We start from the raw sequence: 27,871 nt of genomic DNA, 5'->3' as shown, positions 1-27,871 counted from the left end.
GACCTCCGCGGAGCGAAATTATGCTCAAATAGATAGGGAGGCCCTCAGCCTTGTGTGGGGTGTAAAGAAATTCAATCATTACCTGCAGGGCAAGAAGTTCACATTACTGACAGACCACCAGCCGTTGGTGTCCATATTCAACCCTAACAAGGCCGTTTCCACCATGACAGCGCAAAGGTTACAGAGGTGGTCCGTGTTACTTGGGGCACACCAATATGACATCGAATACAAAAGGTCCAAACAGCATGGAAATGCTGATGGGTTATCGCGCTTGCCATTGCCGATAGTAGAAGAAGCGACTACAGTGGACCCGGGAGAGATGTTCCACTCATCCATAGTGGAATGTCTACCAGTAACAAATTCGATGATCGAAAACGAAACAAGAAATGACCCGACTCTCTCACGAGTCTATGATTTAACGGTGGAGGGATGGCCAGCACAGGGCGAACCAACGCTGCCAGCATTTTCGCAGAGAAAAGAACAGCTGTCAGTGTGTCGAGGAACCCTGATGTGTGGATCTAGAGTGGTGATTCCACCCAAACTTCAACAGAAGGTGTTAAAGGAGCTGCATGAGGGACATCTGGGTGGAGTGAAAATGAAGAATCTAGCAAGAGCGTTCGTGTGGTGGCCAGGCATTGATGGGGACATCGAAGAAATCACTAAGAGCTGTCTAGGATGCCAGAAGGTCCAAAACGCGCCACCACAGGCTCCTCTGCATCCATGGGAGTGGCCCTCATCTCCTTGGCAAAGGGTACACATCGACTTTGCTGGTCCATTTATGGACTCAATGTTTCTAATAGCGGTGGATGCACACTCCAAGTGGCCGGAGGTAATAAAGATGTCCACCACCACCACGGAAAAAACCATCACAGTGTTAAGGACCATGTTTGCTAGGAATGGGCTGCCGGAACAGATCTGTTCTGATAATGGACCGCAATTTGTGTCCGAAGAATTCAAGAAATTCTTAAAGAGCAATGGGGTTAAGCACTACACGTCAGCCCCATACCATCCCGCCTCCAATGGATTGGCTGAAAGGTTTGTCCAGACCTTCAAGAAGGCCATAAAGGCCATGGGTAATGAAGCCATTAACTTACAACATAAGGTGGATAGCTTCTTGTTGGCGTACAGGAATGCAACACATGCGGTCACAAATCAAACTCCCGCCATGATGTTTTTTAATAGACGACTAAGATGCCGGCTGGATTTGCTTAAGCCAAACGTCAGAAGGGACGTAGAGAACCGGCAATTCCAGGGCATGAATGAAAGGCCAACTAGATCTTTTCAGATAGGTCAACAAGTTTTGGCCCGGGACTACTGTACCGAGAAATGGCAGCCTGGAACTATTGGAAAAAGGCTAGGGCCGTTGATGTATACGGTGGACATTGGGGACAGTATAATAAGGCGCCATGTTGACCAGATCATAGGGTCAGCCACAAATGGCCAACCTACTCCACCACCTTACACGGTTAATGTTGAGACAGAGATACCCAGAACACCTACCTCCGATCTGGTAATACTGGAATCAGATGAACCTGACACTGTCCTTCAAGCCGAATCGACCTTGCCAGAAGTACCTACTACCCCGCCGGGAGTTACGACACCACCGAGGCGTTATCCGGACAGAGTCCGGAAACCTCCAGAGAGACTGAATCTGTGAACTGTCTTGCATAAAGTTGTATATATGTTATAATGTATGTTTAATGGGGAATCAGTATGTTGTAAGCTAAAAAGGGAGGATTGTAGTGTATGTACCCGTCTACCTTTAAGAGAACTATTGTATGTAACCGTCCACCTTTAAGAGAACTACTTTAGGTGTTGCACTACTTTGTTGGCTTCTGTATACTGTAATACTGACGGTGACCACACCGGTATATAAGTGCTGTGTCAGGATTTATTGGGCAGATTCGCCCTGACCTTCGAATAGTAAAGTCCTGTTTTAAGTTACTCTGGTAGTCTGTGTATTAATTAACTAAACAACCCACAGACTTTACAGTTGCCTTATCAGAAAGTGCATGGTTTGGTGAATCTTGCCAGCCCTGGGGGGGCGGGTTTGGAGGCGGGACTGCCAGGAAAATGGCAGAAACTGGGAGCGGGTAGCGAACCCGCTCCCAATCCGTCTCCGTACCAACTTCCCAGGAGGCGGGTCCCTGAGTCGCGCAGGGACCCGTCTCCTCGAGGTGGGAAGGGGATTAGTGCCAATTTAACTCCCTATTTTGCCACCTAAAGTGTGGGCATCCTGACAGCTCCGAACCTTGCCAGGGTCAGCGAGGTGAGCCGTGGGTCTGCAGGGGTCGGAGGGGCCGAGATGTCCAGTGTGCAGGTGAGTTATGGGTGCATGTGTGCAGAGGTAAGTGTGTGAGGTGAGTGTCTCAGATGCAGCAGCCATCTGATTTCTGTTTGGTGAGTCTTCAGTACAAGGACTCACCTTAGAACAGAGATTGTCAGTGTTTGACAGCTTCTCAAAGCTGTCAAACGCTGACAATTCATCTGTCAAAAATTTTTGACAGATGAAACATCATATGTTGACGTCCTCTGTCACCGGCTTTCCCTTAATTGGCCGGCTAAGCCCACAGGGTGGGCTTAACAAGGTCAATCAAGGGAAGATAGCGTGGGTTGGCCGGACGTCGTTGGGGGCGGGACTGAAACCCGACAAGAAGCAGTCCCGCCCCCAACATGTCCCCATTGATAAAATCCAGCCCATCATGTTTAAAAACAATAGCCAGAGCTAGATGCAAAACGGTTGCGGGTCAACATTCCTGTTATTGCAAATTTTAGTTAAAAAGTCAGTGTACGTTCTGAAAAAAATAAATACATTTAAAAGTGGTTTCACATCAACAGAAAGCACTAATAGACTATTTTCCATGTTTAGCTCTCCTCTGAGGATTCCTCACGCGCCCAAAATGGACCAGCACACACACACAGGTGCAGGTTTAGACTCTGGTAACAAAATCAGGAGCGATGTATAACGGGCTGCCGATTCGCTATCACCCGTTTTACACTATCGCACAAAGTCAAAATCTACTCCGTCATAGAATTTTACAACACAGGAGGAGGCCATTCAGCCCATGAGGCCTCTGTTGGCTCTCTGAAAAACTATCCATTTAATTCCATTCTCTTGCCCTTTCACCACAATCTGTTCAATTTTTTTTCTTTGTCAAATACTTATCCACTTCCCTTTTAAAAACTAGCATGGATTTTGGTTCTGCCACTGTAGCTGGTAGGATATTCCTTGTCATAACAATCCTCTCCATTTAAAAAAAATTCTCGTTACCTCTCCCCTCCTTTTGGTGACGATCTTAAATTTATGCCCACTAATTACCGTCGCATCTACCAGTGGAATTAGTCATTCCGGATGTACTTTATTAAAAACTCTCATCGCTTTGAGCACCTCTATCAGAACCCCTCTTAATTAGTGAAAAATGGGAAAAAAATTAATTGATTTTTTTTTGCTTGTAACGGTCATTAATTAGGAAAATCAAAAGTGAGTACTTCATTCAAAGTCAGATCTGAAGTTGGTGAGCTTAACAAATGGGAACATTTCAGCGCTACAGAGGATAGGTTCAGCTGTCATTGGTGGGGGAGTTACAATGGAACAGGAGGGTGTTGGAGAGGGATGATTTGCAGTCGATACCACCCCCGACAATGCAAGCACCTGGGTATAACAGAGGAGCGATGCATGAGGATGCTCAGGTTTAAGCAGGTGAGCTTTAACCGAAGTGTACAGCCTGGTCTAAACAGGCGCGCTGGGCCAGGTAGCCAGTTGCAATGAACTACCAGTGGCAATAAATTCACCACTGCCCTCAACTTTAATGGTACCGGGTGACATGAATCAGTCATTCATGAAAGAAAGACTTATGAAATAATACTGAGCGGCCTGCGGGTGGCGCTGTCCAGGGAGAGTATAAATACTCGGGCACGGGCCCAGCTTGCGCAGGACATTCTTAACAGGAACTAGTGAAGGACACAACTAGACCTCCATGTTGTAAAACAGTTGATTAAAGCTTTGTTTAACGCTTAGACCAAGTGCCTAGTAGTTTTCTTACGTCACCGGGCTCTTCCAGGAACCCACAGAACATCTCAGGACTCAACAATGTAGTTTGCTTCACTTTTGGATTTTAAAATGCACTTACATTTACCTAACAAAGGTCATTTCAATTGTACTCACCTCTGCAGACTGAAAGAAGAGTCTGTGGGTGTGGTTTATCCTTCTGTCAATTTTGACAGATTTTGTGGACGTGCCTTCTCTTCTTCTTCTTCTTCTTAGGCAGTCCCTCAGAACCGAGGATGACTTGCTTCCACATTAAAAATGAGTTCTCAGGTGACTGATGAGTCCAATGCGGGACCTACAGTCTCTGTCACAGGTGGGGCAGACGGTGGTTGAAGGGGCGGATGGGTGGGGTGCTTGGGGTGACGTGCGCTCCTTCCGCTCCTTGCGCTTGGCTTCTGCTTGCTCCCGGCGAAGAGACTCGAGGTGTTCGGCACCTTCCCGGATGCTTCTCCTCCACTTTGTACGGTCTTGGGCCAGGGATTCCCAGGTGTCGGTGGGGATGTTGCACGTTTTCAAGGAGGCTTTGAGGGTGTCCTTGAAGTGTTTCCTCTGTCCACCTGGGGCTCTCTTGCCGTGGGCAGGGGTGGGAGGTTCTTTCGATGTGAGCAGCAAACGCCTTGGCTTTGCCACTGACCGCAAATTCAGGGCCATAGTCACTGTGAATTACAATCATTGTGCATTCATATCACATATAGTGCAAATCATAGAATATCTGAATAATATAGTACATACCATGAGCAAAAGGCACCCATGATAACGCTGCTGGACCCCGTTGTTTATCTACTATTCATGTACTCAACGAGCTCCTTGTCAGTCAATGGCTCAGTTGGTACCATCCTTGCCTGTGGGCCAGAAGGTTGTGGGTTCAAGTCTCACTCCAGGGACTTGAGCACAAAAATCTAGGCTGGCACTCCAGTGCAGTGCTGAGGGAGTGCCGCACTGTCGGAGGTGCCGTCTTTCGGATGAGACGTTAAACCGAGGCCCCGTCTACTCTCTCAAGTGAACATAAAAGATCCCATGACATTATTTCGAAGAAGAGCAGGGGCCATGTGCTTTATGGTGGCCAGCTCAAGAGAGATTCTGGGGAACATAAGAATTGCTGGACAAAAAAATACCAAGATCCATCTAGTTCGCCTTCTACCATCCTGTTAGTCGCAATGATGCAAGGATAATGGAGTTGTTGACCAATCATAAAGAGAAAAAAATAAAGACTTGCATTTCTATAGCACCTTTCACAATGTCCCAAAGCATTTTACAGCCAATGAAGTACTTTTGAAGTGAAGTCACTGTTGTAATATAAGAAATGCGGCAGCCAATTGCGCACAGCAAGCTCCCACAAACAACAATGCAATGATGACCAGATAATCTGTTTTTGTCATGTTAATTGAGGAACAAATATTGGCAAGGACATTGGAGATAACTCCCCTGCTCTTCTTCGAAATAGTGCCATGGGATCTTTTACATCCACCTGAGAAAATAGACAGGGCCTTGACGGTTTAACATCTCATCCAAGAGGCGGCCCCTCCGACAGTGCAGCGCTTCCTCAGTACTGCACTGGAGTGTCAGCCTAGATTTTTTGCTCAGGTCTCTGGAGTGGGATTTGAACCCACAACCTTCTGACTCACAAGGCATGAGTGCTACCCACTGAGCCAAGGCAGACACTTAGACATGAAACGAGGAGGACCCGAGTGGTGGAGAGCAGTGGGGAGAATGTCAACTGTCCACCTTCAAATGGGGGTTTCTGTGTGACACGGCAGAACCGGGGCAGAGTAACTGAGGGAAAGAAAGAGATACCATAAATCACATTATCATAATAACAACATCACAGAAGGCGGTCCTCAAGTGTTTAGTTTTGATCCAGTTTTCTTAACATTGGAACTCAGGACAATCCGCTTTATGTCATTGATACTTGATGATCACAGAATCACAGAAATCATAGAAACCCCACAGTGCAGATAGAGGCCATTTCGGCCCATCGAGCCTGCACCGACACATATCCCACCCGATCCCCATAAACCCTACACCAACACATATCCCACCCTATCCCCGTAACCCCACGTATTTAATCCCCCTAACACTAAGGGTCAATTTATCATAGCCAATCAACCTAACTCGCACATCTTTGGACTGTGGGAGGAAACCGGAGCACCCGGAGGAAACCCACGCAAACACGGGGAGAATGTGCAAACTCCACACAGACAGTCGCCCGAGGCCGGATTCGAACCCGGGTCCCTGGCGCTGTGAGGCAATAGTGCTAACCACTATGCCACCGTGCTGCCCTAAAGTCTGTACTAAAGGGTTAACAGCTGCGAAATAATAGTCTGCAAGTTTATTGATAAATAATAGGGGCAGCGTATTAAAAGGCAGCCTTGTCCACAGGAAGTGTTGATCCTGAATTATGTAATTTGCCCACAGTGCTTTAGCAGGAAGCATTATTTCATGACAAGCTCAGAACCTACATAATAAACCGCAAACCATTCCAACCACGGAAGCTTAAGCAGCTGAAAAATGGAACTAAGAGGAGAGGGAGTAGTGTGCTAGTTCACATCAACATAAGCAAATTCAACATTATCTGTAGAGTTCCTGATCGGTCCATGTGGGCATTGCCAGTCATGTGGTTAGCAGAGGCCAATCACATTCCACAACAAAAAACAGAAGCCAGTCATTACAATACCACACCGCATGAAAGTTTAGTCCGTTGCAATAACACTCAACAATTCTGGGAAGCTTTTCCTCAGTCAGAGCATGTCTGATCTCCGCCTCTCGATCTGCCAACACCACCCCCGTCTCCCTCCTGAACTCAAGAAGGGAGGAGCAGTACACACAGAGTATCTCTAATGCAGCAGGATTCCTGTTGCGAGACTAATTGAGATTGTAACAAGTTTACAGCTAAAGATACCATCAAAGTTAAAGGGCAGAAAACAGTATTTTTTTTAACGATATTTGAAATAGAAATTTACCACTGACATTCCAGAAACAGAAAGCAATGGCAGAAAATCCTACCATTTAGAAACTGAAGATTAATTGAATGCTCAGGAAAGTGTGGTCCCACACTGGGCCGTAAAACCTAAGGCAGGTCTCTAATCTATTTATTGTGTATCCACCGCTTAAGATCTGAGATTTAACTTTTCCTTGAGGAGAACATCTGTTCTGTTTAGATACAATAAATCAATTTGGTCTGGTTCATTTTTAATGTTTGCAAGCAACCGTGAAATCAGTCAGACGATGAACACTTCCCTCCAACAATTCTGGCAGTCAGTTTTTTTATTCATCGCTAACATGTACAAACCCTGCTTTACAACCACAGGACAAAGCACAGGGGAAGAAATATTTGTATTCGCTGCTTTGTGTGGATATTATGAATAAAAGAGGGTTGGACACAATATGGAGGGAAGGGACTACCCGCTGCACGGCTTTTAAGTGTGTAGAAAGAAAGACTTGCATTTATATAGCACCTTTCACGACCTCAGGACGTCCCAAGGCACTTTACCGCCAATGAAGTACTTCTGGAGTGTAGTCGCTGTTGTAATGTGGGAAACGCGGCAGCCAATTTGCGCACAGCAAGCTCCCACAAACAGCAATGTGATAATGACCAGATAATCTGTTTTTAATGATGTTGATTGAGGGGCTAGGGCACCGGAGATAACTCCCCTGCTCTTCTTCAAAATAATGGCCATGGGATCTTTTACGTCCACCTGAGAGAGCAGACGGGGCCTCGGTTTAACGTCTCATCCGAAAGACGGCACCTCCGACAGTGCAGCGCTCCCTCAGCACTGCACTGGAGTGTCTGCCTAGGTTATTTGTGCTCAACTTGCCGGAGTGGGACTGTGAACCCACAACCTTCTGACTTGGAGGCTAGCGTGCTGCCCACTGAGCCACAGCTGACACTTAATTCAGTTCCCGTACATATGTACACCATCCAGTGTGTGACAAGAAGCCTAGATGTGCTTTACTGCAAAATAAATTGAGGAAATACTTGCAAATACATACAATGACAGATCCGACTGTAAGTGCCTATACTAGTAGGGGGTAGATCTTGAACTGTGTGTGGTGGTGGCAAACAGGCGATCGCGAGTTGGCAGCCCGATTTACACCTCTCCAATTGAAGTCAACAGAAATAAAAATCGGGAAGGATGTAAAACGGGCTGCCGATTCGCCGCTATCACCCGTTTTTACACTAGCACACAAAGTCAAGATATACCCTCTACTGGTTTATGAATATTGTGCGGTGCGATTCCCTGTGGTGGCCGGTTTCCTTGGGGCTTCTCTTGCTCTGCCACTGGAACTTTGGCGGGATCCCCGTTTTGGCGGAGTGGGAGTCACTGTGAGGACCCTCACCCCCCCTGTAACATAGAAACATAGGAGCAGGAGTAGGCCATTCGGCCCCTCGAGCCTGCTCTGCCATTCAATGAGATCATGGCTGATCGTCCAAATTCAGTACCCTGTCCCTGCCTTCTCCCCATATCCCTTGATCCCTTTAGCCTTAAGAAATATATCTAACTCCTTCTTGAATATATTTAATGAATTGGCCTCAACTGCCTTCTGTGGTAGAGAATTCCACAGGTTCACCACTCTCTGGGTGAAGAAATTCCTCCTCATCTCTGTCCTAAATGGCTTACCCCTTATCTTTAGACTGTGGCCCCTGGTTCTGGACTCCCCCGCCATCGGGAACATCCTTCCTGCATCTAGTAGGCCTTCTGCAGCATGATTCTGATTTGGCTGGAAACATTGAACTGAGAAAATCCGCACAAATGCACTTACAACGGAGGGTATCAAACTTTCTAGTGTGGGGAGGGAACCCCTGCAAATATTAATACACACTCGCCAACAATCCTATAAATATTGATACACTCTCCGAGAGCCCCTGCAACTATTAATACACTCTCGGGAACTCCCGATAGATATTGATACAATCTTGAAGACTCACTTCAACTATTAATACACTCTTAGGTCCCTCCAAATATTAATATACTTTTGGGGGAGGGTCCCCTGCAAATATGAATACATTCCTGGGGATTCCCTCCCACCCCACCCCACCCCCACAATCCTAACTCCCAAAAGATAATGCCCAAAGGAAAGCAGTGCTAGAATTGCAGGATATGATTTTTATTTGTTAATAGGAAGAGATACAATGGGACAGGCGGAAAAGGGCCTGGGGGGTTAAAAATTCCAAAATTGCAAACCAGACCCCCAACCCGCTTCCAACGCGTTGACTTCAGGTTTTGATAGCGTCGGTATGGGAGAGGCGGGCAACTAAACTGCTCTCCAGAGGCGGGTCCGTCATTTACATATTTTAATGAGGTTGCTTGCCTCAAATTTAACCAGAGTTTTACTTTAAACGCCTGCGGGCCGGGTTTCCCAGGACTCGGGAAACCCGGCAGGCGACGGGAGGCGAGAAGGGGCCGGATCCATCAGGTAAGAGCCTTTACAGCACCGCTTGTGGGCCGGGAGGAGTGCTCCCCCCACCACGCCCCCGGCCCACCAAGCTTACCTGCTTCCCTTCCCGCAATCGGACCCCCCCCCCCCGATGTCTTCTCCGATTCTCCGCGATTTCCCGCCACCACCCCCGTTTCTCTCTCTCCCTCCATCCTCTCCACTCCCCGGCAGCGGCCTGGTGCTGCAGGCCTTCCCGCCCTACCTGGCTGGCTGCCGGTCGGGGAGGAGAGTCAAGAGATTTAAATGAGGGCCTGCCGTTAAATTCGTCAGGATCTCCGGGAAACCCGTTCTTCTGGGTTTCCCAGCCACTAGGATCTCATTCCCCACCCCCTCCCCCCGGCTCCCTTCCCACCTGTCCTTAAATATTGGGGCCAATGTGCTAGTAGATCAATCGACAGAAATCGAATAATGTGGTCAGAAATCTACAGACCGCTGGGATTCCCCTTCTAGACCCCAAAAGGTGTAGGGTACCCTATGATTTATGATGTGGCTACCCATAATAACTCTTACCTTTTTAACATACACTTGATAGAGAAACAATTTACTGATTATCATTGGCGTGAGCTATTATCATGAGCTGCAGAACTATGCTCAAAATACAAATGAAATCCGACAGGAATTAATAAAGGAAAAAAAGATGAAGGTTTTTGTCATGGAATTTTAACCGAGATGAGTCTGCAGTTATTCCACTGGGACAAAGTTGTTTAGCATAGAATAAAGTAAGACGCAATTTTAGTCTACTTTTAGAATGAGCTCCTTTATGACTGACGCGCCTATATTTTTGAAATCTATATGACACTCTTGAATTGATTATTTGAAGTAATATTTTTAAGCCACACAAACGACAGAGTTTCAATTTATTCTTCCCTTTTAGTTGACAGCTTTTTATTGTTGAAAACGCAAAGAGCCCACGCGCCTCCAATGAGTGCTGGATTGGATATAGGATCAGCTGGCGGATAATTTGCTGGGACAGCTGTTATATTGAGAGAGCAATCATTTCACTGCTAATTGGCTGGAAAGATCAGGGGGGAATTTTAACACCCCTCCTCCCCGCCCCCAGGACATTTGGGAGAAGGGTTAAAATTATACATGGAGAGAGTGCAGCAAAGATTCACCAGACTGATACCTGGAATGGCAGGAATGACGTATGAGGAGAGATTGGGTCGATTGGGCTTATACTCGCTGGAGTTTAGAAGAATGAGAGGGGATCTCATTGAAACTTATAAAATTCTAACAGGACTAGACAGACTAGATGCAGGAAGGATGTTCCCGAAGGCGGGGGAGTCCAGAACCAGGGGTCACAGTCTAAAGATAAGGGGTAAGCCATTTAGGACAGAGATGAGGAGGAATTTCTTCACCTAGAGAGTGGTGAACCTGTGGAAGAATCTTGTATGTTTCAATGAGATCACCTCTCATTCTTCTAAACTCCAGAGAGTATAGGCCCAATCTCTCATCATAGGACAGCCCTCTCATCCCAGGAATCAATCTAGTGAAGCTTCGTTGCACCGACTCCAAGGCAAGTATATCCTTCCTCAGATAAGGAGACCAAAACTGTGCACAGTACTCCAGGTATGGTCTCACCAAGGCCCTGTACAATTGTAGCAAGACTTCCTTACTCTTACTCCAACCCCCTTGCAATAAAGGCTAACATGCTATTTGTCTTCCTTCTTGCTTGCTGTACCTGCATGCTAACTCTCTGGGCTGGATTTTCATTGAGGAGGCGGGTAGGAGGCGGGACTACAACTTTCAGGGTTGTAGTCCCACCTCCATCGAGTTCTAGCTAACCCACGCGATTTTGACTTGATTGACCTTGTTGAGCCTGCCCAGCGGGCTCAGCAGGCCAATTAAGGGCCACCCGGCAACAGGTGACATCACAGATTGATATTTCATCTGTCAAGACCTTTTGACAGATGAAATATCAGCGTTCGTGTCAAACACTGACAATCTGTACTCTAAGTTAATTCTTTCCTCTCAGGATGATTTAGAGATCTCCCTGGAACAGAAAGCTGAATGCTGCAATTGTTGACAGATCGCGGCCATTTTGCTTTCTGTGCCGGTGAGATGAGGGACTCCCGAGACCTGAAGGAAGGAAGGCTGTAAAGGTAAGTAAAACTTCTTTAAACACTTTAAACACACCAAACACACTTACCTCTGCACTCATGCACACATCACTCACCTGAACAGCGGACATCTCGACCCCTCCAAGCCCTTCAGCCCGACGGCCCGCCTCGCTAACTTGGCGTGGTTTGGAGCTGTCGGGAATCCCACACTTCAAGAATGAAAATAGGGATTAGGCTAAAAACTGCCTGTTAACTACCTGTTAACAGGCAGTTCATTGGCACTAATCCCCTTCCCGCCTCGGGGAGGCGGGTCCCAGTGCGGGTCGGGTACCCGCCTCCTTTGAAACTGGATGGGTTCGTGCCCTCCGATTTCGAGATTTTAACCCTCCACACGTCTCCAATCCCACCTCCACGGCCCAATGAAAATCCTGCCCTCTGTGTTTCTTGCACGAGGACACCCAAATCTCTCTGAACACCAACATTTGAAAGTTTCTCAGAGAAACCCAGCAGCTAAAGGGAGGTGAGAACTGTTGGATCCAGCAGGTAAGTGCTTTTCAGGCACTGCTTGTGGGCCAGGAGGAACAGGAGTGCTTTCCCCACCCGGCCCCCTCCCCAAGCTAATCTGCTTCCCTCCCCGCGATCGGCCGACAACCCCCCCCCCCCGCACCCCCCATCCCGCGATCCACTGTCTCGACCTTCACGATCTCTCCCTCCCTCCCTCCTTCCTCTCCAGTCCCTGGCTGCGGCCTTGTACAGCAGGCTTCCCTGCCCACCAGCCAGCCTCTCAATCTGGCTGGCTGCCGTGCGGGAAACCGAGTAAAAAAAAAAAAAAAATTCAAATGCGGTGCCGGTAAATTCGTCAGGACCTCTGCCTTTTCCGTATATCCGGGTTTTCCACAGTCGCTCCCTGTAAATATCGGGGCCCAAGTTTCTCGAGGGAATCTGCAGTCACGTTGAACGGCCATAAGGCTTTGTGTTCTACGCCCATCGGTTTTCTAAATTATGCGACTTTCCTGGGATTCCGGGAAAGTCTGGAAAGTCCTGAGGTGGGACCCAGTCGCTAGTTAAAAGTTTCCAGAATCCTACTCTACTAGATGCCTGAATTCCTAGGCCCCAAATCCCAAAGCCTACCTTCCATCAACCCTGAACGTGGCTTTTTGATAACTGATTAATATTAAAGAGTATCTCTTCCCTGGGGGGGTGGGGGGGGTGCCTTGTCTTGACCAATGACATTCCATAAATTGTAGCCAGCCGTCTCCTCCAGGAAGCCCTTTGTCAGTAACATCAAGGTAGGGTACCAGTCAGAGATGGGGGGGTCAAACCTCCAATGGCGTTCCCTTGGCTTTTCAGTAAAGTGCTGTGGGCAAAACACAATCCTACCACACCACCTTCCCAACAAGTGTCCTTACCCCAACACCACCCACCCCCCGCCCCTCAGTACTGCCACCATGAAAGAGGTGATCACCGGTATCAGAGAAACAGATCAAGACAGTATTATTGCAAAAAAACACTTGTCTTCTGAGCTGTAATTATATCCTTTACAGCATCATCCAAGCAGGTAACCATGGCTGCATATTTCCTCCTGGTGTGCTTGCTTAGTGAGCTTTATTTACTGACATTTTTTTTTTTTAGGTGCCTGGAGTGGGGTGTGAACAGCTTGGAAAGCCACATAGATAAATATAGGTTGTTGAGGATCGTGGTTTGCTATCAAGTTTTTGACTCTTTGGGTGTAGAGGTTCCCGAGCCACCTTTTCCACACTGTGAAGATCAAGTCCACGGACATCCAGTCCATGGACTCCTTAGAGCAGAGAAAGCAGAGATTTGATAGAGGTGTTTAAAATCAGGAAGGGTTTAGATAGAGTAAATGAGGAAATCTGTTTCCGAGGGCTGATAACCAGAGGGCACAGATTTAAGGTGATCGTGTCCACGGACAGTCTATACATAGCCCAGCCAGAACTGGACACATGAGGGAAAACTTTTTTATGCAACGGGTGGTTAGGATTTGGAACGCACTGCCTGATAGGGTGGTGGATACAGGTTCAATAGCAGCTTTCAAAAGGGAATTGGATAAATACTTGAAGGAGAAAAACATGCAGGGCTATGGGGAAAGAGTGGGGGAGTGGGACTAATTGGAGAGCTCTTCGAAAGAGCTGGTGCAGACTCGATGGGCCAAATGGCCTCCTTCTGTGCTGTATCATTCTATGATTCTATGATCGCAGTTGTGGTAAGTGACATGAATCAGTCATTCATGAATGAAAGACTTATGAAATAATACTGAGCAGCCTGCGGGTGGCGCTGTCCAGGGAGAGTATAAATACTCGGGCACGGGCCCAGCTTGCGCAGGACATTCTTAACAGAAACTAGAAAAGGACACAACTAGACCTCCATGTTGTAAAACAGTTGATTAAAGCTTTGTTTAACGCTTAGACCAAGTGCCTAGTAATTTTCTTACATCAGTAAATGTGGGCTTCTGGTCAAGGAGCTCCAAAAAATGAATCGCGTCTCTTGCGGGTGGGGAGATAGCCCTCTCTGTGGAAGCCCAGGCGCCATCTGCCCACTGTGTGAGTGGTGTAGTCTTCCTGCGGCGGTTCCTGTGGAAGGGTGACTGCGTCATGGAGTAGGCAGCTTGGTCGGTGAGCTCGGATGACGGAATGTTGCAGCCCTGTGTGAATCTGATACCTGCAATTCAGATCAAATTTATTAACCGGTCCTTCCAGACCATATTTATTGAATTTACTGTCCTGTCTTCAGCTGCATGGGCCCTAAGTTCTGGAATCTCTCCCTAAACCTTTAGGCCTCTCCACCTCTCTCTCCTCCTTTAAGACGCTCCTTAAAACCTACCTCTTTGATCAAGCTTTTGGTCACCTGTCCTAATATCTCCTTCTGTTGACTCTGAGTCACATTTTTGTTTGACAACGCTCCTGCAAAACACCTTGTGTCGTTTTACTACGTTAAAGGTGCTTTATAAATGCAAGTTGTTGTTGTTGTAGGATGTGAACGCGCTATACTTGAAGTGAGTTACTAGTACAGTGCCATAACCACAACACTACTCTGTCAGTAGTCAACTATAAACGTTGCTGAAGTGATGGTCCTGAAATTACACGAAGGTTCTCCTGGTCTCCTGCAATAATTTCAACAGGAAATCGGCAGAACCCCTTGGAGAAACAGACCACATGGCTGAAAATGGCCATTGACGTCATTTCTCTGGGGGCTTCTAGTGTCCGCTGTGGCTCAGTGGGTAGCACACTCACTTCGCAGTCAGAAAGTTGTGGGTTCAAGTCCCACTCCAGGGATTGCTGCTTGTCGGGTCGTTGTCCCACCTCCATCGACTGCTGGCCAACCCATGCTACTTTCCCTTGATTGACCTTGTTAAACCTGCCCAGCGGGCTTAGCAGGCCAATTAAGGGAAAGCCAGTTACAGAGAACGTCAGCATATGACGTTCCATCTGTCAAAAAATTTTGACAGATGAATTGTCATCGTTTGACAGCTCTGTGAAGCTGTCAAACACTGACATTCTCTGAAGTTTGATGAGTCCTTGTATTCAAGACTCATCAAACCTCTTGTGAGCAGAAATTAGATGGTTGTTGCATCGGAGAATGCAGCAGCCATCTGTCATCTCTGCCGGTGAGATGCGAGACTCTCCGCATCTCCAACTGTTGAACCCCAGGAAGAAACAAAGGTAAGTAAACATTTTCTATCACTTTCCACTCACCTCACATACTCACCTCTCCACACTTGCACCCATCACTCACCTCCACAGCGCACTTTTGCATCCCTCCGACCCCCGCAGACCCACTGCTCGCCTCGCTGACCCTGGCGGGGCTTCCCGACGTTGGGAAGCCCGCGCCTCTGTTGGAAAAATGGGGATAATCCTCTTAACTACCTGTTAACAGGCAGTTAAGTGGCTGTAATCCCCTTCCCGCCTCCAGGAGACGGGACCCGGCGCGGGTCGGCTACCTGCCCCCTGGGAAGATGGCACAGAGGCGGGTTGGGGGCAGGATGGGCACCCGCCCCCAGATTCTGCCATTTTCCCGGCAGTCCCGCCTCCATACCCGCCTCCCCAGGGCTGGCAAGATCGCAGGCTTGGGGACCAGAATTGAACACAGTACTGTAAGTGTGATCTAACCAAGGTTCTATATAAGCTTAACATACCATAACATATGTGTGTGTGTGTGTGTATAGGCAGGAAATGCTGTACTCGCACAGAGAAATTTAAAGAAGGATGTAACAAGGAAAACTGTTCAATTTAAAATAGCAGGCTAACAAAAATTGCCTTACGCATGTCAGGAACGGCAAAACAGAATGAATGCCACAAGGTTTTCCATCATTCACATTACCCTGTTTGAATTCACACTTCCCTCTTGGTTAAAGGGAATACTTACAGAACACAAGGGAAGAGGGAGTGGAAGGTAGTGGACCCATGCAACAGAAATCCTTAACTGCCCCATGAAGAACAAATAGTGCTACAACTAGGGAAGGAGGGTCTGGCAGGTGTTTGTCCTCGACTGGTTGGAGGGACACACGTATCACCCAGTATGCACTCGTTAAACTGAGGCCCCGTCTGCTCTCTCAGCTGGCCGTAAAAGAGCCCATGGCACTATTTCGAAGAAGAGTTCTCCCCGGTGTCCTGGGGCCAATATTTCTCCCTCAACCAACATCACTAAAACAGATTATCTGGTCATTATCACATTGCTGTTTGTGGGAGCTTGCTGTGTGCAAATTGGCTGTCGTGTTTCCTACGCTTCATAAAAGTACTTCATTGGCTGTAAAGCGCTTTGGAACATCCTGAGGTCGTAAAAGGCACTATATTTTTTTCTTTCCAACAGAAGTTGTTATGATACATGAACTGTGACATGAATCAATCATTCATGAAAGAAAGACTTATGAAATAATACTGAGCGGCCTACGGGTGGCGCTGTCCAGGGAGAGTATAAATACTCAGGCACGGGCCCAGCTTGTGCAGGACATTCTTAACAGGAACTAGTGAAGGACACAACTAGACCTCCATGTTGTAAAACAGTTGATTAAAGCTTTGTTTAACGCTTAGACCAAGTACCTAGTAGTTTTCTTATGTCAAACTGTACTGATCCGGCTTCACAGTGAATGAAAAGTTGTCTGCAGCGACGTATAGGATTGAGCAGGAAGGAACGTCATGGGCAACTGTAGCAGTGATTTCAGTAAGGCAGACCTGAGATAAAGCGTTAGGACTGACGTAGATGCCAACTACTTTTCACTCAGGCAGATCAGTAAGCATCAGGAGGAGATCGACTCCAATACTGGCAGAAACGGAGAAGCATAGGATCATTGAGTTTCAATAATGCTAGTCGCAAGTCTGAACCACCACTTTCCCCGGCACAAGTGGCTACAGGCTCGGCTTCAGAAAGCAATCAGAAGGTGACTACAGCACCCTGTAGATAGTGCGTGCTGCAGCCACAGTATGCTGGTGGTGGAGGGCTTGGGCATTGAGTCTGGTGGCAGGGGGCGCTGATCAAGCTGATGCCCCCATGGTGTGTGGATGGAAACGCTGCTCTACTACTCACTTCAGTCAGTGCTGAGTCCGAGTTGTCAACTCGCTTTTCCTTTCCTTTTTTATTTTTCCTTGCGTGATTCTGCACAACTTTCTCATCTTTGTCCTTCGCAAGCCAATTTATTTCAGGGCTGCAAAGGTTATGAGGAGAGATGACATAAACTAGGCTTGTATTCCCTTGAATATAGAAGGTTAAGGGGTGACTTGATTGAGGTTTTTTGTATTTTGAAAGGAATTGACAGGGTAGATTGAGAGAAACTTTTTCCGCTGGTGTCAGAGTCTAGGACAAGGGGACAGAACCTTAAAATCAGAGCCAGACCATTCAGGAGAGAAGTTAGGAAACACTTCTTCACGCAACGGGTGGTAGAAGCAGTAGATGCTAGCTCAATTGATCATTTAAAATCTGAGATCGATAGATTTTTGCTAGACAAGTGTATTAAGGGATATGGAGCTAAGATGAGTGGAGTTAGGATACAGATCAGCCATGATCTCATTGAATGGCAGAACAGGCTGGAGGGGCTGAATGTCCGACTCCTCTTCCTATCTTCCTACAAGTGTAGCTCATCACTAGGGCCATGATTTTATCATCGGTGTCGGGGTGGTGGCTGGAGAGCTGGTTTCCGGGTTCCAGTCGCAATCCTGGCTGCAGCCGCACTGTCAAAGGGATTTTCCCTTGATTGGTCTTGTTAAGCCCGCCTTGCGGGCTTACCGGCCAATAAGCAGGAAGCGGGTCTGATGACGTCATTTGATGACGCGTCATCAGCTGGTTTCCTTAAAGGGACCACAGTCACATTGAGTTTGACAGTTGTTCTGTCAGTGTTTGACAACATTGAGGTGCTGCAAGCACTGACAAACACTGCACAAAGGTGGACGCTTGCACCCAGGCTCTCCAATGACTCCCTCCATATATTTTATGGAGGGAGTCACAGTACACAGGGAGGTTCTCTTCCCTTCCAAGAGTGGAAGAGACTTCCCCAGTACACCAATGCAGCCTGGTTGCACATTGCACAGGAGGACACAAGCAGGGATGTCGTCAGGGGTCCCTGGCTGCAGTGGCGCCAACCTTTCAATGATCTCAGTAGATCACGAAACGTTACTGCAAAGCCACACTCAAACTCACCCTGCTGTGCCACTCAACACATCCCCATCACTCTGCCTTCCCTACCCTTCTCCTGCACATCCTTACTCACACCAACTTACCTTGCACCTCCACCCATCCCTCTCTATCTACATTATCACTTCCCCATCTCACTAGCCATTCCTCACACTCACCCTCATCCTACTGCAAGCATACCAACTAACAACACACAAGGGTAGGCACTTGAGAGGATTAGCCAATGTCCATGTGAAGTTTCTGGTAATGTGTTGCATTACAGTGAAATCTATATTTTCAACACTACCCCTTATTGGACAGATCTGAGCACTTGAGAAGTGTCTTACTGAGTTCCAGTAAATGTTCAGACATAACTTCCCCCTCACCACCGCCCGCCCCCCCCCCCGCTATAGTGATGAGTGTGCATGGAATGGCTTGGACATTAAAGGGCCGCTTTACGGTGCTGGTGTAGGATGGTGTTAACCTGGCGCATCATGTGGCAGCCAGGGTTTACAGCGTCAAGTGAAGTAAATCTGGCCATGGTGATGCCATCGCTGGCCTCCCGGGCAGCAATGTTGTCAGGGGTTGATGCCCTCTGTCCTGTGCAGCAGCAGGCGATGGCGGAGAAGGCTGGTGATGTTGTTGGTGATGTTGGTATGCCTGGTGATGTTGGTGTTGGGGCTGATTGTGGAAGGATTCGGAGGACCAAGGTCTGATTTTTTCAAGGGCACCGATGGTGCTGCAATAGATGGCAGCTGCAGGTGAGATGACAGAAGCGATGTCAGTGGTGAGAGAGGTTGTTCCAATGAGGTGGCACTGGACATCCAGTTGCCTCTAAACACTTGCAAGCTAAAGAAATCTCTATGGGGGAGAAATTGGGTTGAGCCGCAAACGGGGCGCCAAGCTCGCCTGGGCGCCAGGTTTTGCGCTGCGATCGGAGCAGCAGCGAGCGCCGGAAATTCAGCTTGAGCGCCCCAAGAGGGACACGGGGCGAGGCTCGAGGCGCTCCGCGTCCCTCTTAGGGCGCTGAAACTGAATATCGCAGCGCAACGTGCCGCAGCGCCACACGCTGCGGCACGGCGCGCTGTGGGACTGCAGGCCTTCCTCCCATTGTTAAGGGGGAGGGGCCTGCACCAGTGCGATGAGCGATCGCGAGTGCCGGCAAAAGAGCCCGGCACCGAGGAGAAGTGCCGGGCTCTCGGAAAACAGCCGGCAATGCTGCGGGGGGAGGACAGGAGGCCGGGGACGGAGGTGCTGGCAGGCAGCCACCGAAAAAAAACGGCCGCCCCGCACCTCCACCATGATTTGCGCCACTGCCGCCAAAGGTAGGCCCCGTGAACCGGGCACGATTAGCGAGTGGCGCTACAGAGGCGGTCGCTGCCAAATATCGCGATCGGGGCGGTAGCGGGGCGCTGCGCACACCGATGACGTCATCGGTGGCGGCGCAGCGCAACAGGCTAATGCCACCATTTGCGCCCCAGCTAAATATCGCGGGAGGCGCGGCCAGTGGCGCTAAAGCCACTGAGTGCCCTCTTTAGGCGCTAACTGGTGGCGCAGCCCACCGAATTTCTAGGCCTATATGTCTTACAAAATGAAGTAACCAACAGTTTCTGCACTCTGAAACTGATCATCTGCAAGATGGCATCCTTTACGCCACTTCTGCAGCTATCAGCTTATCAGAAACATCAGAGCAGGCTCAAATCACGCCAGGGTGGGCTGGCGTGTTCCTCGAGCAGCGGGTAACCCGTGGGGGAGAACGTAAAATGGGAAGGAAGCCTCAACATAGTCTTAAATTGGCTCTTAACAAGCCATTTAACGAGCTCAATTGTAGCCCCCGCCGCTTGGTGTCGGGTCAGTTCTGCACTGACAGACCCGACACCTGGGAGACTCGCGTGGAGGCGGGTCGACAGCGGGTTTTTTACCCCGCTGTCAATCTTTGCTCTTCTGACAGCGGACCCGCCTCCAAACCCGCCCTCTGAGCGCCGGCAAAATTCTGGCCTAGGAGTGCGGCGTCACTGATTTTATTCTTGCGCATTTTGGGCTGTAAAGCAGAACAAAGTGCCGCAGTGTTTGTTTAATTCACTCTCGGGATGTGGGCGTTGCTGGTAGAGCCGGCATTTATTGCCCGTTCCCTAGTTGTCCTTAAGAGAAGGTGGTGGCGGTATAATATCACTACTTGTAAATAATGAAACAACTAATTTACTTGCATTTGTAGCTCCATTATAAACTGTATCTTTAAGCCTACATTAGCACTATTCACAGAGGAAGGCTTTTTAATGAGGAGATTGCTGAAGAATGAATATGTTATTTTGCATTTATGTCGTCAGCGGCAAATCCACACTCCTGCCTCCACGAGGGAGTTCTCCACAAGTGTGTTTACCAGCACTCCGCTCCCGGCTGGTAAATCATTCGCGCTTTGACAGTGTGGGAAGGGGTACGCCTTCTCAAACCGTTTGTTTTTTGATCTTGCCTCCATTTTATAAAGTGTTCAAAAGGTTCAGCAGATATTCCCTTTTTTTTAATTTGGCTTGACACCATGCTGTAGCTCTACTCCATGTGATGTTAAGCCGAAGCCCAGTAATCACTGAAGGGTCTCACTCTGCAACTCCATTGAGGTGTGACTCCAGAGTTGGGGGGCGATTTTAACCTTAGTCGCTCAGCAGAAACCTGGCGGGCGGGCGGTTAAAATCGCCCTGGGCTCTTACCTGTCCGAAAGCCGCCACGATCGCAACATCTGCAATTTTAACCCGCTCTCCTGAGCAGGCAGTAAGGACACCCGCCCGGAGCCAACAGGGTCCTTCTTTACATCTGCATGTTGCGGCCCGATGACATCATTGAAACCCGACTGTAATTTTAACTCGGGCCTGAGCGGGGAATCCACCTGGAGTTAAAATCAGGGTTAATAATGTGATGCACCTTCAGTTCATGCAACGAACTTCAATGTCGAACAAAACAGAATCAGTAAATTCTGGTAATACACCGTAGGTCAGTATCCGTAAACAGAAAAGGGAGTTTGGGTGTTTGCCCTTCATCAAAGCTGCTCGCCTAAAGGCCAGAAACCCAAAACTTAAAGAGGCACAAGGCAGTAAGTAATATTGTCCTTCTCTTACCCCCCACTCCCCACCACTCGATCAATAGCTGACACCCGTATGAACCGGTGAGGGGGCAATGAAGGCAGATTATTATCTGAATAGCAATAGATTGGGAGAAGGGGAAGTGCAACGAGACCTGGGTGCCCTTGTGCACCAGTCGCTGAAGGTAAGCATGCAGGTGCAGCAGGCGGTTAAGAAGGCAAATGGTATGTTGGCCTTCGTAGCGAGAGGATTCGAGTACAGGAACAAGGCTGTCTTGCTGCAGTTGTACAGGGCCTTGGTGAGACCACACCTTGAGTATTGTGTGCAGTTTTGGTCGCCTTATCTGAGGAAGGATGTTCTTGCCATGGAGGGAGTGCAGCGAAGATTCACCAGGCTGATACCTGGGATGGCAGGAATGACGTATGAGGAGAGATTGGGTCGATTGGGCTTATACTCGCTGGAGTTTAGAAGAATGAGAGGGGATCTCATTGAAACTTATAAAATTCTAACAGGACTAGACAGACTAGATGCAGGAAGGATGTTCCCGATGGCCAGGGAGTCCAGAACCAGGGGTCACAGTCTAAGGATAAGGGGTAAGCCATTTAGGACAGAGATGAGGAGGAATTTCTTCACCCAGAGAGTGGTGAACCTGTGGAATTCTCTACCACAGAAGGCAGTTGAGGCCAATTCATTAAATATATTCAAGAAGGAGTTAGATATCTTTCTTAAGGCTAAAGGGATCAAGGGATATGGGGAGAAGGCAGGGACAGGGTACTGAATTTGGATGATTAGCCATGATCTCGTTGAATGGCGGAGCAGGCTCGAGGGGCCGAATGGCCTACTCCTGCTCCTATCTTCTATGTTTCTATGAACTGTTCCGAGGGAAACAGAAGTGACTCCTGACAATGACTGACTGTTCTCGGTAGTTGGTGGGGTGGTGGCTAACCTCCGAGATGAGGGGGGCAAAGCCCAGTCCGGCATGGGGTGGGCAGGCAGTTTCCGATTGCAGCGGGGAGCCCCCAAGTACTTGGAAAGGAAAAAATCTGCAGGACTGTGGGGATAGAGCAGGGTGAGTGCGATTAATTGGAGAGCTCTACCAAAGAGCTACACAGGCACGGTGGGCCGAATTACTTCCTTCTGTGCTGTATCATTCTATGATTCTATGAAAACATCATTACCTGTCTTTACTCTTTTCATAGGAACACAGGAACAGGAAGAGGCCATTCAGCCCCTCGAGCCTGTTCCACCATTCAATGAGATCATGGCTGATCTATGACCTAACTCCATATTCCCGCCTTTGGCCCATATCCCTTAATACCTTTGTTAACAAAACGCTATCAATCTCCGATTTAAAATTAACAATTGATCTAGCATCAATTGCCATTTGCGGAAGTGTTCCAAACTTCTACCACCCTTTTCAGCCACTGACTGACCTACTGTGTATTTTCATAATTTTCTGTTTTTATTTCAAATTTAATTTACAAACATATGAAAATGATGGGCAGGAAAAAACAACTTGTCCTTCAAGCCTGCCCATCAAGACTCATGATGACTGGAGAATCATGAATAAACACTTCCTTACACCGCTCCCCCGCCCCCCCCACCCCCGCAACCCCCCGCCCCTCACACACATCCCCGCAGCCATGTAATCTCCTGGGAGAGGCAACAAAAAAAAGAGAGGAATAACCCAGGGCCAATAAAGGAAAAGATACTTTGGAAGATTCCTCTCCCACCCCCTCAAGCGATGGAAGCCAGTCCAGGAGATCACACGGACCAAGTGTGATCTGTAAAGACATTGACCTTCTCGATGGTGCGATCTCTGCCCCAGTCAGGAACCGGTCCAGCTCCCTCTTGAAGACAGAGAGTCAGCACCCACCACACCAGCCAGCAACACATTCCAGAGGCTCACTGTTCTCTGGGCAAAGAAGAACTGCCTAACATCCAGTCTGTTCCTACCATCGCGCAGTTTAAACTCATGTCCCCTGCTCCTCCCCAGTCTGTCAAACTAGATGAATCCATCAATAGGCACACTATCCAGCCTGTTAGATCCGTGATTCTGAGAGTATGATGTTTTTCAATAACCACACGGATGCTGTAACTGAACAATCAACAGGTATTTACTGGAGTAGGGTAATCTCAAGACTGGGGTACAGAGGCATGCTCAAGGCTTATATACAGGTGTGGTCACTGCCGGTACTACAGTATACAGGAGCTGTAAAAGTAGTTCCCTCTTAAAGGTACATACACTAAAATTCCTCCCCTTTTAGATTAGTAGTACCCATAATATTCAAATAACAATTAACACTTTAACATGTACATTAAACAACAATAGTCCATTTATAGATTCAGTCTTTGGGGCGGCTTCCTGATCCTTTCGGGATAGCGCCTTTCCTGAGGTTCTTGTTCTTGGTGCGGAGGCGATTCTGGCCCCTTTTCATCGGTTAGTTCATCGGATTCCACTGCTACTGGTCCGGAGGTAGATGCTACCGGTATGTCGGGTTCATCCCCAGGTACGCAAGACATGGGGTTGACTCGTTCCTGTGACGCTAAGATCTGATCAACGTGGCATCTCACAATGTTCTCCCCGACATCCACTGTGTACATTAATGGCCCCTGCCGTGTGCATATCGTTCCGGGTTGCCATTTCTCTGTTCGGTAGTCACGGGCCAAGACTGGTTGTCCTACATTGAAGCTCCTTGTCGGCTTCTCATTGATGTGCTGGAATTGTTTATCCTCAACATTTCTTCGCACATTTGGTCTAAGCAAGTCCAGACGAGATCGCAACCTTCGGTTAAAGAACATCATGGCCGGGGTCTGGTTGGTAACTGCATGTGTCGCGTTTCGGTAGGCTAATAAGAAATTGTCCACCTTATGCTGTAGTGGAATTTCATCGTCGCACATGGCCTTTATCGCCTTCTTAAAGGTTTGTACGAACTTCTCAGCCAATCCATTTGTGGCTGGATGATACGGGGCGGATGTGTAATGCCTTACCCCATTCCTTCTCATAAATTTTTGAAACTCTTCGGACACAAACTGTGGTCCATTATCAGAGCAAATCTGCTCTGGCAAGCCGTTTCTGGCAAATATGGTCCGTAGGACTGCAATCGTTTTCTCTGTAGTGGTTGAGGACATTTTTATCACCTCAGGCCACTTTGAATGAGCATCCACTGCTATTAAGAACATTGAGTCCATGAATGGACCAGCAAAATCAATATGCACCCGTTGCCATGGAGAGGAGGGCCACTCCCATGGGTGTAGAGGGGCATGTGGTGGTGCATTTTGGACCTTCTGGCATCCTGAGCAGCTCTTGGTTAGGTCTTCGATTTGTTGATCGATTCCCGGCCACCACACATAAGCCCTAGCAAGGCTTTTCATTTTCACTCCCCCCAGATGACCTTCATGTAGCTCATTTAGCACTCTCTCCCTTAACTTAGGTGGAATCACCACTCTGGATCCACACATCACTGTCCCCTGGCATACTGACAGCTGTTCTCTTCTGGATGAGAATGCTGGCAACAGTGAGTCGCCATGTGTTGGCCATCCCCTCACCGTCAAATCATATACCCGAGACAGCGTCGGATCATTGCAGGTCTCCTTCTCTATATCCGCGTTCGTTACTGGCAATCGTTCAATTATTGACGAATAAAATATCTCAAAAGGGTCCACTGCTGGTGCTTCCTCCACAGTAGCCAGTGGCAGGTGCGATAGCCCATCAGCGTTTCCATGCTGTTTCGTGCCTTTATATTCTATTTCATATTGATTCGCCCCTAGAAACAGGGACCATCTTTGTAACCGTTGTGCAGTCATCACTGGAACGCCCTTCTTAGGATTAAAGATGGAGACAAGTGGTTGGTAGTCAGTCAGCAAGGTGAACTTCTGCCCATGCAGATAGTGGTTGAATTTTTTTACTCCCCATACTAGGCTGAGGGCCTCCCTGTCAATCTGGGCGTAGTTGCGCTCGGCTGAGGTTAGTGACCGAGACGCAAAGGCTACTGGCCTCTCCAACCCGTCTGGGAATTTGTGTGACAGCACCGCTCCAATACCATAGGGTGATGCATCACATGCCAAACGAATTGGTAGTGCTGGGTTGAAATGGGCCAACACCTCTTTTGATGTGATCAATTCTTTACACTTCTGGAAAGTTCGTCTACGTTCGTCATTCCACTTCCATGGTACCCCTGTTTGCAGTAGGGTGTTCAGTGGGTGTAATACCGTGGACAAATTTGGTAAGAACTTATGGTAGTAGTTTACCAGCCCGAGGAACGACCTCAGTTGTGACACATTTTCCGGTGCTGGAGCCTTGACTACTGCCTCAATCTTTTCAGGGGACTTATGTAACCCCTCTTCATCGATGACGTGGCCACAATACGAGATCTGCTTCTGGAAAAACTCGCACTTGTGGCGATTAGCTTGTAGCCCATATTCCTTTAATCTGGTGAGCACCTTCTCCAAGTTGGCGAGGTGATCACTGTCATTTTCGCCCGTGACCAGGATGTCGTCCAAATAACACTGGGTCCCTGGAATCCCTTGCAGGACTTGATCCATCGCCCTTTGACAAATAGCCGGAGCCGATGCTACCCCTTCTTCTCCGCTGGCACAAAATGGCGTCTCCCGCGCTTTCCTTCCTTCCCGCGCTCGCCCTTCTTCTCCGCTGCGGCTTCTAAAAATGGCATCTCCCGCGCTCTTCCTTCTTCTCCGCGGCTCAATGGCATCTCCCACGCTCTCCCTTCTTCTCCCCGCAGACACTGTTCAGCCCTTGAGCCCTGGCTGTGCTCTGCGCGTACTTTTTTTTTTTTGTGCGCCTTTCCTGTTTCCGCTGCTCGGTCCTGAACCCAGCTGTTGCTTTACCCTCTCTCTCTCCATTTTGTTTTTCCTCGACGCCGCTCGGTTTTCAACCCCCGGCTGCGCCCTGTGCGCTTCACCCTCTGTCTTACCCCGTTGACGCTGCTCGGCTTTCTCTCCGCCGTCGGTCGGCTCCAGCCGCCGCTGTCCAGGAAGGGTCTGCGCTGTACCTGTCGTCAGTCTATTGCTGATCGTCGTGGCTGGGGAACCAAGCCCGGCTCTCCACAGCCTCCCCTGCGATGTTCACTCTCTGCCGGACGACTGGGCGGTTGCTCGTGGTCGATGCCCGTGCTTCTGGCCTCGACTTTCTTCCACCGCCCTCCCGGAGCGAATCCTCGAAGGGAAATGCAGAGTTGCAGGTAGATTCGAATCGACACTCGTCGCCACTGTTAGATCCGTGATTCTGAGAGTATGATGTTTTTCAATAACCACACGGATGCTGTAACTGAACAATCAACAGGTATTTACTGGAGTAGGGTAATCTCAAGACTGGGGTACAGAGGCATGCTCAAGGCTTATATACAGGTGTGGTCACTGCCGGTACTACAGTATACAGGAGCTGTAAAAGTAGTTCTCTCTTAAAGGTACATACACTACACAGCCCTTTCATTATTTTATAAACCTCTATCAGGTCACCTCTAAGTCCACACTGCTCTGAACTAAATAGACCCAGCTCCTTAAGGTGATCTGAGTAACTGCAGTTCTTTAAAAAAGGGAGTCTTGCATTTCTGTAGCGCCTTTCACAACCACAGGACGTCCCAAAGCGCTTTACAGCCAATGAAGTATTTTTTTGAAGTGTAGTCACTGTTGTAATGTAGGAAACGCGGCAGCCAATTTGCATACAGCAAGCTCCCACAAACAGCAATGTGATAATGACCAGATAATCTGTTTTAGTGATGTTGATTGAGGGATAAATATTGGCCAGAACACCGGGCAGAACTCCCCTGCTCTTCTTCAAAAGAGTGCCATGGGATCCTTTACACGCACCTGAGAGGGCAGACGGGGCCTCGGTTTAACGTCTCATCCAAAAGACGGCACCTCCAACAGTGCAGCACTCCCTCAGCACTGCACTGGGAGAGTCAGCCTAGATTTTTGTGCTCCAGTCTCTGGAGTGGGACTTGAACCCACGACGTCAGAGAGTGCTACCCACTGAACCACTGCTGACACCTAAGAAACTAGGAACCAATCTCATAGCTCTCCTTGAATCTTTTCCATGGTCACTAATTTTCCTTTTTAATTTAATAGTTAATAATAATTTTTTGAAGTGTAGACTTTACTGGTTAACAGCGGGGGGATATATATGTTAAAAATATCAAATCAGGTTCGAATGATAATGTATATACTGTACACACTGGTTGTAAAATGTGCCAGTAATCAATTGAAAATTAATCCTGCAGTAATTACTGTATGTCACAGCTGTTAATTCTCTTGTGTTATCACACATCAAGAACTTGGAACAGACTGACAGGTGGATTAGATGTTGACAGCTTCCATAGACAAAAGAAAAAGACAGAGACGACTCACGTAGTTGGTTAAAGTGGGACAGAATGCTCCAGGCTTGTATTCTGATTCTTAAACAAAGAACAGAAAGGTTGGTTGGGAGAATTCTGGCTCACTTCAACCATTGTCAGCCATGGCCCAGTTGGTAGTCCTCTCGCCTCTGAGTCAGAATGTTGTGGGTTCAAGTCCCACTCCAAACACTTGAGCACAAAAATCTAGGCTGACACGACAGTGCAGTGCTGAGGGAGTGCTGCACTGTCGGAGGTGTTTGTTCTCTCAGGTGGACGTAA

The 27,871-nt window shown here is 48.3% G+C and overlaps 1 pseudogene; it reads right to left on the bottom strand.

Annotated features, from left to right (window-relative positions):
* Positions 1 to 12,403: 12,403 nt before the first annotated feature.
* LOC147098632 (arylsulfatase I pseudogene) lies at positions 12,404 to 13,336 on the bottom strand (annotated as a pseudogene).
* Positions 13,337 to 27,871: the final 14,535 nt, after the last annotated feature.

This window comes from Somniosus microcephalus, chromosome 29 (genome assembly GCF_052327205.1).
Source record: "Somniosus microcephalus isolate GS21.2 chromosome 29, FLI_Smic_1.0, whole genome shotgun sequence".
Classification (NCBI taxonomy): Eukaryota; Metazoa; Chordata; class Chondrichthyes; order Squaliformes; family Somniosidae; genus Somniosus; species Somniosus microcephalus.
Note: the sequence above shows the minus strand (reverse complement) of the source record. Positions and strands in the feature narration are given on the sequence as shown.